The 12,355-nt window shown below is 38.9% G+C and overlaps 1 protein-coding gene and 1 non-coding gene across 2 annotated transcripts in view; both read right to left on the bottom strand.

The window, feature by feature from the left end:
* The window catches only part of TPD52 (tumor protein D52), a 130,322-nt gene that overhangs the window by 60,014 nt on the left and 57,953 nt on the right, over window positions 1–12,355 (bottom strand).
* LOC126021043 (small nucleolar RNA SNORA65) lies at window positions 11,606–11,733 on the bottom strand. The gene has a single exon (XR_007499662.1). It is a non-coding gene; the product is annotated as a small nucleolar RNA SNORA65 (small nucleolar RNA).

Here is a 12,355-nt window from a genome sequence, read left to right as displayed (position 1 = left end):
TTCTGCAACAAATTCTGAACTTCAATGAGAGTTTAAATATAGCTATTTTTTCATGTTTTTATTTATTTACAGGAGCTTACCCAGTGGTGCTTTGGTGGGGTGGCTGTGCGGTGATGTAACTGGTGATCTAACACTGACTCCAGCACAAACTAGGCATGTTCTCTGCCACCTGAACAACCTCCTCAGACTCTCTGTATAGATATTATCCCCAAAAATAGTTTGACATTTCTCTTTTGAAAAAAAATTTTGTTGTTGTTGTTGTTGTTTTTTCAGCCATACCTGGTGATGCTCTGGGGACCATATGGGATTCCAGAAATCAAACCTGGGCCAGCTCTGTGCAAGGCAAATGCCCTAACTGCTATACTATCACTCCAGTTAACATGAAAAAAAAATTTTAATGTAACTTATGGGTGTATATAAACTGGTGGTGAGTAAAATGTTTTGAGATGAGTTTAACTCAAGTTAAAAAAGTATGGAATCTAGGGGCCGGGCGGTGGCGCTGGAGGTAAGGTGCCCGCCTTACCTGCGCTAGCCTAGGAGACGGACCGAGGTTCGATCCCCCGGTGTCCCATATGGTCCCCCAAGCCAGGAGCGACTTCTGAGCGCATAGCCAGGAGTAACCCCTGAGCGTTACCGGGTGTGGCCCAAAAACCAAAAAAAAAAAAAAAAAAAAAGTATGGAATCTAAAAAGAAATCCATTCATAGCAATATATTTTGGAATAATCCTAAATTGTATATTTCATACTAAAAGGAGTTTTTTCCATTATATATAATAATAAATATAAATAATAAATAACCCATATTTGAATAAAATACCATGAGTAAAAGAAAATGCTCTCAAGGAAAATACATCAAGGAAACATATATTTGCTTAATAAGTTCAAAAATGACACAGGGGCAACAGCATAAAATCCACATGAACATTATAATAAGCTCAATCAGTACTAATTAAGTATCTAATTATACCTATTTAATAGCTAATTTGCATTTAAAAAAGAAACAAAGTATTCTATTTTAAGTCCCAAATTAAAGATCTGGATAAAAATTATAAAAGAAACCGAACTGTAGCATATTTATGGAAAAATCTTTTCTTAAAAATTAAAACAAGTGGAAAAAAGCATTATATTTTCAAATATATTGAGCCAAATTCCTAATTTACCAAATAAAAGGAGATATATCTAAATGGGGGCATTTTAAAGTATCATTTAGAGGAGAGTGCTTTTAAATTATTACAACGCAGCGGTTTTTAAAAACAGTTGAGTATGGAGACATTCCCTTTTAAATAATTCTCTCTTTTGGTTTCATTAGTCTGGGTTTTTGACTCATGGTAAAATTTTGCAGTATATACCGTATACCATAAGAAGCCAGGCTTCTAGCCCTCCAATTCCAGAGCTTTGCCTGAGAGTTGCCCCATTCAACTTTGTACTGATCCCCATGGTCAAAACTACTGTTTTATATTTTCATTCTCTACATTTTTACAAGACACTTTATGAGGAATGTAAATGGGGGGTATGCAAGGGAAAAAAACAACAAAAGGAAATGAGAGTATCTGACAATTCCAGAGAAAGGAACACCCAACAGTGTTGAATGCTGCAGAGAACTTGAGCAAATAATAGTTGACAGTCACGGGCAAGTTTTAGAAACTGTATATAGTATAAGGCTCGCGAGAACTGGATGAACCCAACTGAGGAATGAGTAAAAACTTAGGAAACAGGCGCGATTTGGGGAGTAGGAGAAACAGAACAACAAATTTTTCCTAAGTTGGTTTTTTTAAATTATTTTTTTACTAAAACAAATTTTTAATTGAATCACCATGCTATATACAGTAATAATCTCTTTTCTCTTTTACTTACTCTCATACACACACATACCCTTTTGATGCTGTGGTTTGAAGTATTGTACTGAAGGGGTCTCATGTATATCACTTTATCTCCTTTTGGCACCCAGTTCTTGTTCAGAGCGAGCATCTCCAGCTATCACTGTCAGAGTGATTCTTTCTCTGCCCTAACTGCACTCCTCCACTAACTGTGGTGAGATTCTACCAGGACTAATCCTCCTGGCCCATACCTCTATTTCTCGAGGAATTATTTCCCTACAGTCTTTTTTTTTTTTTATGTCCCACATATGAGTGTGATCATTCTATGTCTAGTCTCTTCCTCTAAATTATTTCACAGAACAATGGCTTGAAGGAAAAATAAAAGTTCCATAAAATACTGTACTTTTTTTCCCCCAAAGTCACTCAAAAAATGATGGAGAAATTTTAGGGTGAGGTAGCAAATAGGAAATCCAGGCAGTATAATATTGAATCACATGACTGATTCAACAATAAGGAAAATCAACAGTTCAGATATCCATCTTATTTTTTGGAGGGGCCACACCCAGAGGTGCTCAGGGGTTACTCCTGGCTCTGTGCTCATAATCACTCCTGGCAAGCATGGGGAGCCATCTGGGCTGCCAGGAATTGAACCAGGGTTCGTCCTGGGTTGGCTAAGTGCAAGGCAAATGCCCTATCACTGTGCCCTATCTACGGCCCAACTTAAAAAGTTTTATTCACACTAATGTATGAACCTGTTTTCACTAAAAATAAGAAAAGTAAGGTACTATAAATCTACCAGAAATGAAAGAATTCCAAGAACCCGACTGAAGGTGGCATGAATCTACACAGAGGCTACCTGGCAGATTACACTGATTTTCAAACAACCCTTTGCACTTTTAAATTTGTGTTTTACTTACAGGTATTTAGCAATTCATCTCAAATAGGTTATCAGAACTTGGATATGTGTCTCTAAGTGAGCCCGCTCACTTAATGTGTCACACTCAGATCTGCTCTTATGCTATATCCCCTTGTGTTCTAGTTTATGTTTTGTGTCTGGTGGCTTTTTTGGATTTTGTTTTGTTTTGTTGCTGACTGAGGCAGAATACACAAAAATTTAAAGTCCATTATAAAATTGCTAATTTTAGGTCTTTTGTTATTCTACAGCCATTTTTATTTTCTCAGTTACAATTCTGGAGGGCCTGGTATTTATAGGATAATTACAGTGCATCTGAAACAAAATTCCATGTCCGACCCAATTAAGTTTGCAGTTCCCAACTTCTCTCTCTACTGCTGTGACCTTTATTTTCTAGTCCCCAATACAGAAAACTCAATCACCAGTTACTAAATTCTATAAGTCATATTTTTAAACTTTTAAAAAACTGAGATACTGTGATTTACCATGCTTTTTGTTAATGATGGCATACATAATGCCAACACCACACCCATCTCTTCTACCTTCCTCAAAGATCCTAATAACCCTTCCTTCCAAACACTCCCAACTCAAGTTTTGTGACTCATTTTTCTCATTGTGTTGCTTTGACCCTCTTTTACTACCTTGCTGTGTATCTTTAAGGCACACATAGAAGACCATTCTGCATCCAGCTGGGATCTTTCCTCTTAACTAACTTCACACAGCATAAAATCCTCTAGTTTCATTCATAATTCCAGCCATGTCATAGCAAATTGCATGATTTTATTTTTTCTTGGAGCTGCACAATATTCCACTGTGTATATATACACACCAAGTTCTTGATCTAGTCACCCTTAGTTGGGCATTTGGGTTGTTTCCATATTAAATATGGCTACTGTACTAAGTGTGATAATGCTAGGTGAGCATATGTCCTTTCAAATTTTTTGTGTTTGAAGGACAGATGCCAAGAAGTGGTATTATCTGCCATACAGTCATCTTTTCTTTTTTATTTTCTTTTGAGTAAGAGATCTCCAAATTTGTTGCTGTTGTTGTTTTTGGTTTTTGGGCTACACCTGGAGTGCTTAGGGCAGGGGTCTCAAACTCAATTTACCTGGGGGCTGCAGGAGGCAAAGTCGGGGTGAGGCAGGGCCGCATAAGCGATTTCACTTACCGAATATTCCAATAAAAAAATTGCATTAGTAAGAAAAAAAATCGCAAAAAATCGCATTAAACATTTGCATACCCCAAAAGGAACTGCTCGGGATATGTGAATGTTTAATGCGATTTTTTCTTACTAATGCGATTTTTATTGCGATTATTCAGGAAGCGAATAATCGCGAATACTGCGATATTTGAAGGCCGGCGGGCCACGAGTTTGAGACCCCTGGCTTAAGGGTTACTCCTGGCTCTGCACTCAGAAATCATTCCTGGCAGGTACAGGGGATCATATAGGTTGCCAGGAATCAAACCACTGTCCCAGGGTCCTGGATTGGCTGTGTGCAAGGCAAATGCCCTACTGATGTGCTATCTTTCTGGCCCCTCTAAATTACTTTTTTTTTAAATAGAAGTTGAACCAGACATTACCATCAATAGTGGAAGGGGTGTTTGTCCACGGCAATCCCACCAACACAAACTGTTTCCAGACTGCTTGATATGTACCGTTTCTCACTGGTATAATATCTCTTTGTCGTTTTGATTTGCGTTTCCCTATTCATGAGTGACAACGAACACTTTTCATTTACTTACAGGGCCATCTATCAGATTTTTTAAGTCTCTCGTTGCTCCTTTTCTGTCTTCTCTTACTCTAGTTTTGCCTCTAATCCAGCCTAGACTGGAATAATCTCAAAACTGCTCTGGCTATGTGACACATGACCGCTGGTGTAATTATTCAAAAGTATAAAGACCTACATAGATTAACTCTGCTGTAACCTTTCGGGCTAAAACAAAGACTTTCATTCCTATAATGATTTCAGCCTGCCTAGCAAAGCAAATGTTTCATTGCTCCCTAAAACTTACATCAAGCCTCGGGATCTTGACCACTAAAGCAGTTTAAAATAGGTCTACATATTTTCTATGCACCTTTTTCAAAAAAGCTGCATAAAAAGAGACTAATTTCTTTCTTGTTGAATATGAACTGGGCTTAGTGATAGGTTCTAGTAAATACAACATGGCAGAAGAGACAAGGTGTAACTAGGTCATAAAATACATACAGGGGCCAGAGTGATAGCACAGAGAGTAGGTTGTTTGCTTTGCATGCGGCTAACCTGGGTTTGATCCCTGGCATCCTATATAGCACCCCAGACTGCCAGGAGTGTTTTCTGCACGTAGAGTCAGGAATGTGAACTCCTGTGTGTGGCCCAACCTCCCCCCCCCAAATTAAGAATTAAGTAAATACAATAAGATACATACATCACAACCATCTCACTCTGGGGAAAGCTAACTGCTAATGTCAGGACACTAGTTAAATCACACAATGAAGAAACTCTTTAGTTGAGGTGGGATGGAATACTCAGACATGATCCAGCACTAACCTGCCATTTGTATGAGGCAGCCATATTGGAAATAAATTCTTTAGCTCCAGTAGGGATATTTAATATTATCATCATCATTGTCATCACCATTCTTATATTTTTACATTCCTGGGGAACAAACTCAGGTTCTCCACATGATATATTTGCTCACCACTGAGACACAATCCAGGTCCCCTCATCACTACCTTGAGCAAACCTGATATACTCTAGGAACCCCAAATCACCGTGCAGAAAAGCCCTCTGTATTCCTATGTTCATCACAGCACTATTTACAATAGCCAAAATCTGGAAATAACCGAAATACCCAAGAACAGATACGTAAGTACCAAAAACTGTGGTACATCTATACAATGGAATACTATGCAGTGATTAAGAAAAAAACATCAACTCATAAAATTTACATGGATGGATATGATGAGCATTATGAGTGAAATGAGTCAGAGGGAGAGGATTAGACATAGAATAATCTCACTCATTTGTGATATAGATAGTATGGTAATAATATGCAAAGACAATAGTGATGAGGGCCAGAAAAACCAGTCCATGGTAGGAAACTTGCCACAAAGAGCAGTGAGTGCAGTTAGGGTGCAAAAGGGTTCACTATGATAGTGATAGTGAGAAGAAGCACTGTCAAGTCTCTGGCAGCAAGGAATAGGCAAAAGATGCCATGTTCAGAAGAACTGTTCATGATCTGCACTCAATGTTCTATTCATGTTCAGAAGAAATAATTAAAACTGTTAATAATGACGTTTGAGGACTTTTTTTTTTGTGAAATCCCTTATGCGGCCCTGCCTCACCCCGACTTTGCCTCCTGCAGCCCCCAGGTAAATTGAGTTTGAGACCCCCTGCCCTAGAGGCAGGTAGGGGGGAGAGGGTGGGAGGGAAATAGGACATTGGTGGTGGGAAATGTATACTGGTCAAGGGTGGAGTACATTATATGACAGAAACTCAATCATGAACAACTTTGTAATCAGGTGCTTAAAGTAATTATAAAAAATGTATTTTAATAAGAAGGAGCATCTCAAAAATTTTTTTAAATTATAAATATTCATTTCTTCAAAACGTTTTTTATTTTTGGGGGGGTGTCACATCCAGTGGTGATCAGGGTTACTCTTAGCTCTATGCTCAGGAATTATGATTGGCCATGCTCAGAGAACCATGTGAAATTATGGGAATTGAACCTGGATTAGCCGTGTGCAAGACAAACAACTGGACTATCCCTTTGGTTCCTTCTTCTGAACTTTTTTTTTTTGTTTGTGTAGTTTTTGGGTCACACCCGGCAGTGCTCAGGGGTTTTTTCTGGCTCTGTGCTCAGAAATTGCTCCTGGCAGGCACAGGGGACCATATGGGACACTGGGATTCGAACCGATGACTTTCTGCATGCTATCTCTCCAGTCCCATTCTTCCGAACTTTTTTTTTTTTTTTGGTTTTTGGGCCACACCCGTTTGACTCTCAGGGGTTACTCCTGGCTATGTGCTCAGAAATCGCCCCTGGCTTGGGGGGACCATATGGGACGCCGGGGGATCGAACCGCGGTCCTTCCTTGGCTAGCGCTTGCAAGGCAGACACCTTACCTCCAGCGCCACCTACCCGGCCCCTCTTCCGAACTTTTAACTGAGGATTCTAAAATCTACCTATGAGTAATAAAAAGATTAAAGAAAATAACATATAGAAATTTCAACAATGTGCCCAGCACAGGGAGTACTTGACAAATGCCAGCTATTATTTTATTATCACTAATCACAAATTACAGAACCCATGTGAAATTCTGGGATCCTGAAAGTCTTTAGATATTATCCTGTGGCAATCTAAATTATTACAAAACACCACAACTAAAAATAAAGTTCATGTATTTTTATTAAGATAAATTTTTGACTTTTCTAGACTTCATTCGAGTCAATAAAACAATAACTTGAACCAATTGTAGGAGTGCAGCCGTGACTTTTCTCCTCTTCGTCTATCAAGGTATTAACTTCAGAGGCCAGAGCATAGTATAGTGGGAAGAAGGTGTTTGCCTTGCACGCAGTCAACACAGGACGGACCCCAGTTCGAATCCCAGCATCCCATTTATGGTCCCCCGAACCTGCCAGTAGCAACTTCTGAGCACAGAGCCAGGAGTAACCCCTGAGCACTACCGGGTGTGACCCCACCCAAAAAAAAAGATATTAACTTCAAAGCTTTTATGAGAAGATTTAAATGTTTGCATTCCCTGATGAGCAGATACCATAGTAGTTTCCAGATTCACTATTAACCTTTATGGTCCTCTATGTAAAGACATATAGGGAAATCTTCATTAGACATACACATTTAAACAATTCTGGACTAATATTGCTACACTAGGGGAATGTGTCATAAGGGGTTAATCAATTTTGCACATTAATCAAAAAAGAACAAATCAATCTCACAGATCACTGCCACATCTAAGGGCAGAAAGCCTTTAACACGATCCAAAGTCTAAATTACATGTGTTTGCATTTAAAGCACTTCTGAGATTAATGTTACCATTCAGATAAATTCCGAAGGTTTTTATTTCAATATGAAATATACAGGGGTGATCTTTTACCCACAAAATTTAATATCTGTTAGGGAAAAGGCAATGGAGGGGTCTGCTAGATAGTTCAAAGTTCAAGTGGTAGAGCATAAGCCCTAACTTTGATCCTGGTCTCTGATAGGTAGTGTCCAGTATCCCCCTGAGCAGCACTGGACAGAGACACATGTCACCATGGTGGAGCATAGAAGCATGTCCCCAATATCAGGTCAAGACTTCAGAGAGTGGTTGCACAACATTCCCTCATACCACCAACTCCACTGAGTGGAATAAGTATAAAGAAAAGAAAAGGAAGGAAGGGAGGAAGCGCATTCTACATTAATGCTTTTCAATCACCAATCTAGTTAAAAATACAGCTGGATACTTTCTAATTATGTACTATGTACCCTCGAAAATAAAGAACTACTTAATTCAAAATCTTTCTTTCTTCCCACCGGTGCACCTTGAAAACTTCAGTTTTTGAAACATTCACTATCCTTCCTACTCTTTACATAACCCTATATATCACACCACCTAAAATAGAAACAAAGACTGCGAAATTAGCTTGTTTATTCCACCTTAGTGTCAAACAAAAGTCCAAATCATATTCCCTGCACGTGCTAGTTACCTTGGAACTGCCAATCATGCTTGTTTTGAAGCCAATTGATTTTCAGAACTGTCAATCATGTGTATTGTGAGATGCCGGTATAAAAAATTTTTTGCTTTAAAAGACATAGCTCTTCATTAACACATTAATAAACAAACTTGTAAAGCTATACTTGACGATTTTCATAGCAATGCTTGCAATTCTTGAAATATCACATTTAAAACAGACCTGAGGGACAAAATATGTGGAGCATTTGCCTCTTTAAGCACACTGGCTAAACTATAGAGATTTTATATTTTAGTGAAAAAGAGAAATATTATTGAACTGAGACTAATCAGAAGTTTTATCGCTATGAGTGGGAAGGAGAAAAGCATACTGATCTAAATCTGGGCATCTGAATGTTGAATTATGAAGAAGGAAAAAAAAATCATTACAATATAACCCTCCTTCACCTCGATGCAACCCGACTTCTTATCTACCTGGTCATTCAGGTCTGGAATCAAACATCCTTTGAAACTTGCTCTTCTGCCTTACAACATGCAATTACCCTGTTAAGGAGACTGGTTTCTTCTGTCTCCTTAACTGCTGAAAGTGTCCTTTTGTGACCCACAGACTTAATCCACATTCTCATCATTTCATGCCAGCAGTTTCTTACTGGCCTCCCTAACCAGAGACTCATTCTTCTAAGACATGCTCTGCACCACTGTCAGTCTGATGGCACTACAAGACACACCTTGTCCTTGTGACCTGTTTCAGTATTTTACCACTTTCAGAAAACACCCCAACTTTTCAGAATGCATCACTGAAGCTCTGGAATTTTCTGACTACTCCCAGCTCCTTCTTTATACCTAAACTTAAGTCAACTGAGTCAGAAGAGGCCAGACTTCCTGGCCTTCCATTTACATCTTTGCCAAGGGTAGTCCCTCTATTTTCTGCACCATGTACTTACTATTCTTTTTTTTTTAACTTTATTGATTGACTGATTAGTTGGTTGTTGGGCCACACCCAGCGGTGGTGAGGCGTTACTCCTGGCTCCGCATTCAGATATCACCCCTGGCAGGCTGGGGGACCATATGGGATGCCAAGAATTGAACCACCATCCATCTAGGTCTGCTGCGTGCAAGGGAAATGCCCTACCGCTGTGCTATCTCTCTGGCCCCATGTATGTACTATTCTTTCTCTAACTTAGTTCAGTTGTTAGTTGTTCTGGGAAACCTTCTGCTCAGAGTGAGAATCCTACTCTTCATACTGTGTTCCTCAAGAATATAGTAACTATGGGCCAAAGCAATAAAACAGTGGGTAGGATTTTTGCCTTGTGTATGGCCAACCCAGGTTCAATTACCAGAATCCCATGTGGTCTCCTCAGAACAGCCAGGAGTGATTCCTGAGGGCAGAGCCATAAGAGTTACCCCTGAGCACCACCAGGTGTGGCCCCAAAACAAAACAAACAAGCAAACAAGAATATAGTAACTAGAACATAAATGGTTATAGGTGCTTTGGTTTACTTTTCAGCCCCTGACTAAAGTATTGGCTCTTTTAAGGAAGGAATTGTTTTTATGCTGTACACTGCTAGCATTAAATACAGAAGTGATATATAAAAGTTACTCATTAAATGTATGTGAGCTAAGTAAAAAGTTATGCCACATCAGTCAGCCAGTTTTTAATTAATAAATTTAATTATTGAGAATAAACTTAACATACGTATATGTAACATGTATATTACATATACATTTCAAGCTAACCAATCAATGCTGTAATGCAATTCCTTAAGCATAACAATTTACTCATTCATAAATTCCCTGCTAAGAGGTGGCAACTCTTCTCAGTATTTGAGAAGCAATACTCTCTCGCATTACTATTTCTACTGAGGGTACTAAACTCTCCACTACAATACCAGCTCGAATCCAAGACACTCAACACCTTGAATAGTTCAATAAATACTGTCCTGATATGTGACAATCCCGATCAAGGGCATCAGAATAGACAACACAGGAAAAACCTTGACACTGTCACACTTCACTTATCAGAAGTTTGTTTATTGATGATATCAAGTCTGCACAGACCCCAAGGAGAATTAAGCAACGTGAGTTTAGGAGCTGTCAAAAGACATGCTGAAGTCAGTGTACTAACGTATATGCAGGATAGCTAGATGAGAGTTTGTAAGGTCCTTACTCAAACACTTCTGTTCTTACTTTAGCTTATTTTCCAATTGCCCAGGCATCAGGGGATTAGAAGAATAAAATGAAGAGGTCTATAAAAACAGATACAACGTGAAAAGAAAGATAACACCCCAAAAGGAAATACTAAATATACAGACTAGGAGCTATACATCAAACCAATATTTCTAATATCAGAGTTATGATACAATATGATGATACAATAATGTATATAATCATGACCCTGGGTGATCAAAAATAAAGTCCCCTCCCCCAAATGGGTTAAATTACTTTATTTCTGAAATGGTTCCCAAAAAGTAAATGTTATTTTATAAACGAAACTATTAAAATCACTATAGGTATGAAGGAGTCAACTTTCAATCACTTGCAATAAAAAATTTATTAATCATTTAAAAAAATTCACATTAAACTTTTAAAATATTAAAGTGCTGTGATTTACATAGTTATTCAGTTGAGCTTCAGGTGTACAATATTCAACATCAAACCCACCATTGATGTCTATTTCCTTCCAACAAAATTCTCAGGTTTCCCTCCACCTCCCAGGATGCCACACCTTTTGGGCGGGGGTGGCAGACCCGTTGATGCTCAGGGGTTACTCCTGGCTATGTGTTCAGAAATCACTCCTGGCTTGGGGGACCATATTGGATGCCAGGGATTGAACCCAGGTCTGTCCTGGGTCAGCTGCATGCAAAGCAACCGGACTACCGCTGTGCTATCACTCTGGCCCCTCCAGGATGCCTCTATGACTGGCACATTTCCCCTCTCTTTTTTCCCCTCACAGGCAGTTTTAAGGTGAATTGTTGTAGTTTGGATCTCATGTTTTCAGTGTTATTGCACTGGCAGTTTAGATATCTACATATACCATGCCTCTACAGCACCAGTATGCCCAACGCCCCTGTCCTTTTGTCAACCTCTTTTTACATGTCCCTCAATTTTCCTAAGATGCTACTATATGATACATACTCATACATATGTATATATACCCTCTGTCCTATTTCTCCAGTCACAAAACTTTAATCTTTTTTTTTTTTTTTTTGGTATGTTCCCATGCTCTCGGCACAGAGTCATCCACACACAGGACAACCCTGTTTCCTAAGCTGGGGTTACTCTCAGCTCACCACTGGATTGCACCAGCCTACAGAGGAGGAACAGGCACAGTGGCGGGTGGCTGAACAAAACTTTAATCTTAATGACAAAACTCATAAAACAATTGTTTTTTGTTTTTTAAAATTAATTTGGGTTTTCTTTTAATAAAATGTGTACAGTACCTGTGCAAAAAACTACAGAACACTGGATCCAAAAGAAATATAGGACCAGAGAGAGAGAGAGAGATAGTACAAGGTTAAAGACAATTGTCTGAAATGCAGCTGACCCCAGTTTTGTCACTGTATATCGTCTACTGAGTATTGCCACAAATGATCCCTGAGCAGAGCTTCAGTTAGTTTGTTGGTTGGGTGGTTGGTTTGGAGGTCACACTCAGCAGTCAGCAGCAGTGAGGGCCTATTCTTGGTTTTGTGTTCAGAGGACCATATGCAATGATCAAACTAGGGCTAGTTACAAACAAGGCAAATAAGTGCCTTCATCCCTGTACTTTCTCTCCAAGACCTCAAAATGTTCTAAAAATTCTAAACATTTTTCTCTATGAATTTCTGTATCATGATTTATTCCTATATATCACAAACTTCTTAATCACTGTAATTCCTTCTATCTCAAGTACCACTGATCACCAGATGAACCATTATGTACTACTAAGAATAAATCGGCATATTGTCAAATATAAGATGCAT

The sequence above is a fragment of the Suncus etruscus genome, chromosome 10 (assembly GCF_024139225.1).
Source record: "Suncus etruscus isolate mSunEtr1 chromosome 10, mSunEtr1.pri.cur, whole genome shotgun sequence".
Taxonomy (NCBI): domain Eukaryota; kingdom Metazoa; phylum Chordata; class Mammalia; order Eulipotyphla; family Soricidae; genus Suncus; species Suncus etruscus.
Note: the sequence above shows the minus strand (reverse complement) of the source record. Positions and strands in the feature narration are given on the sequence as shown.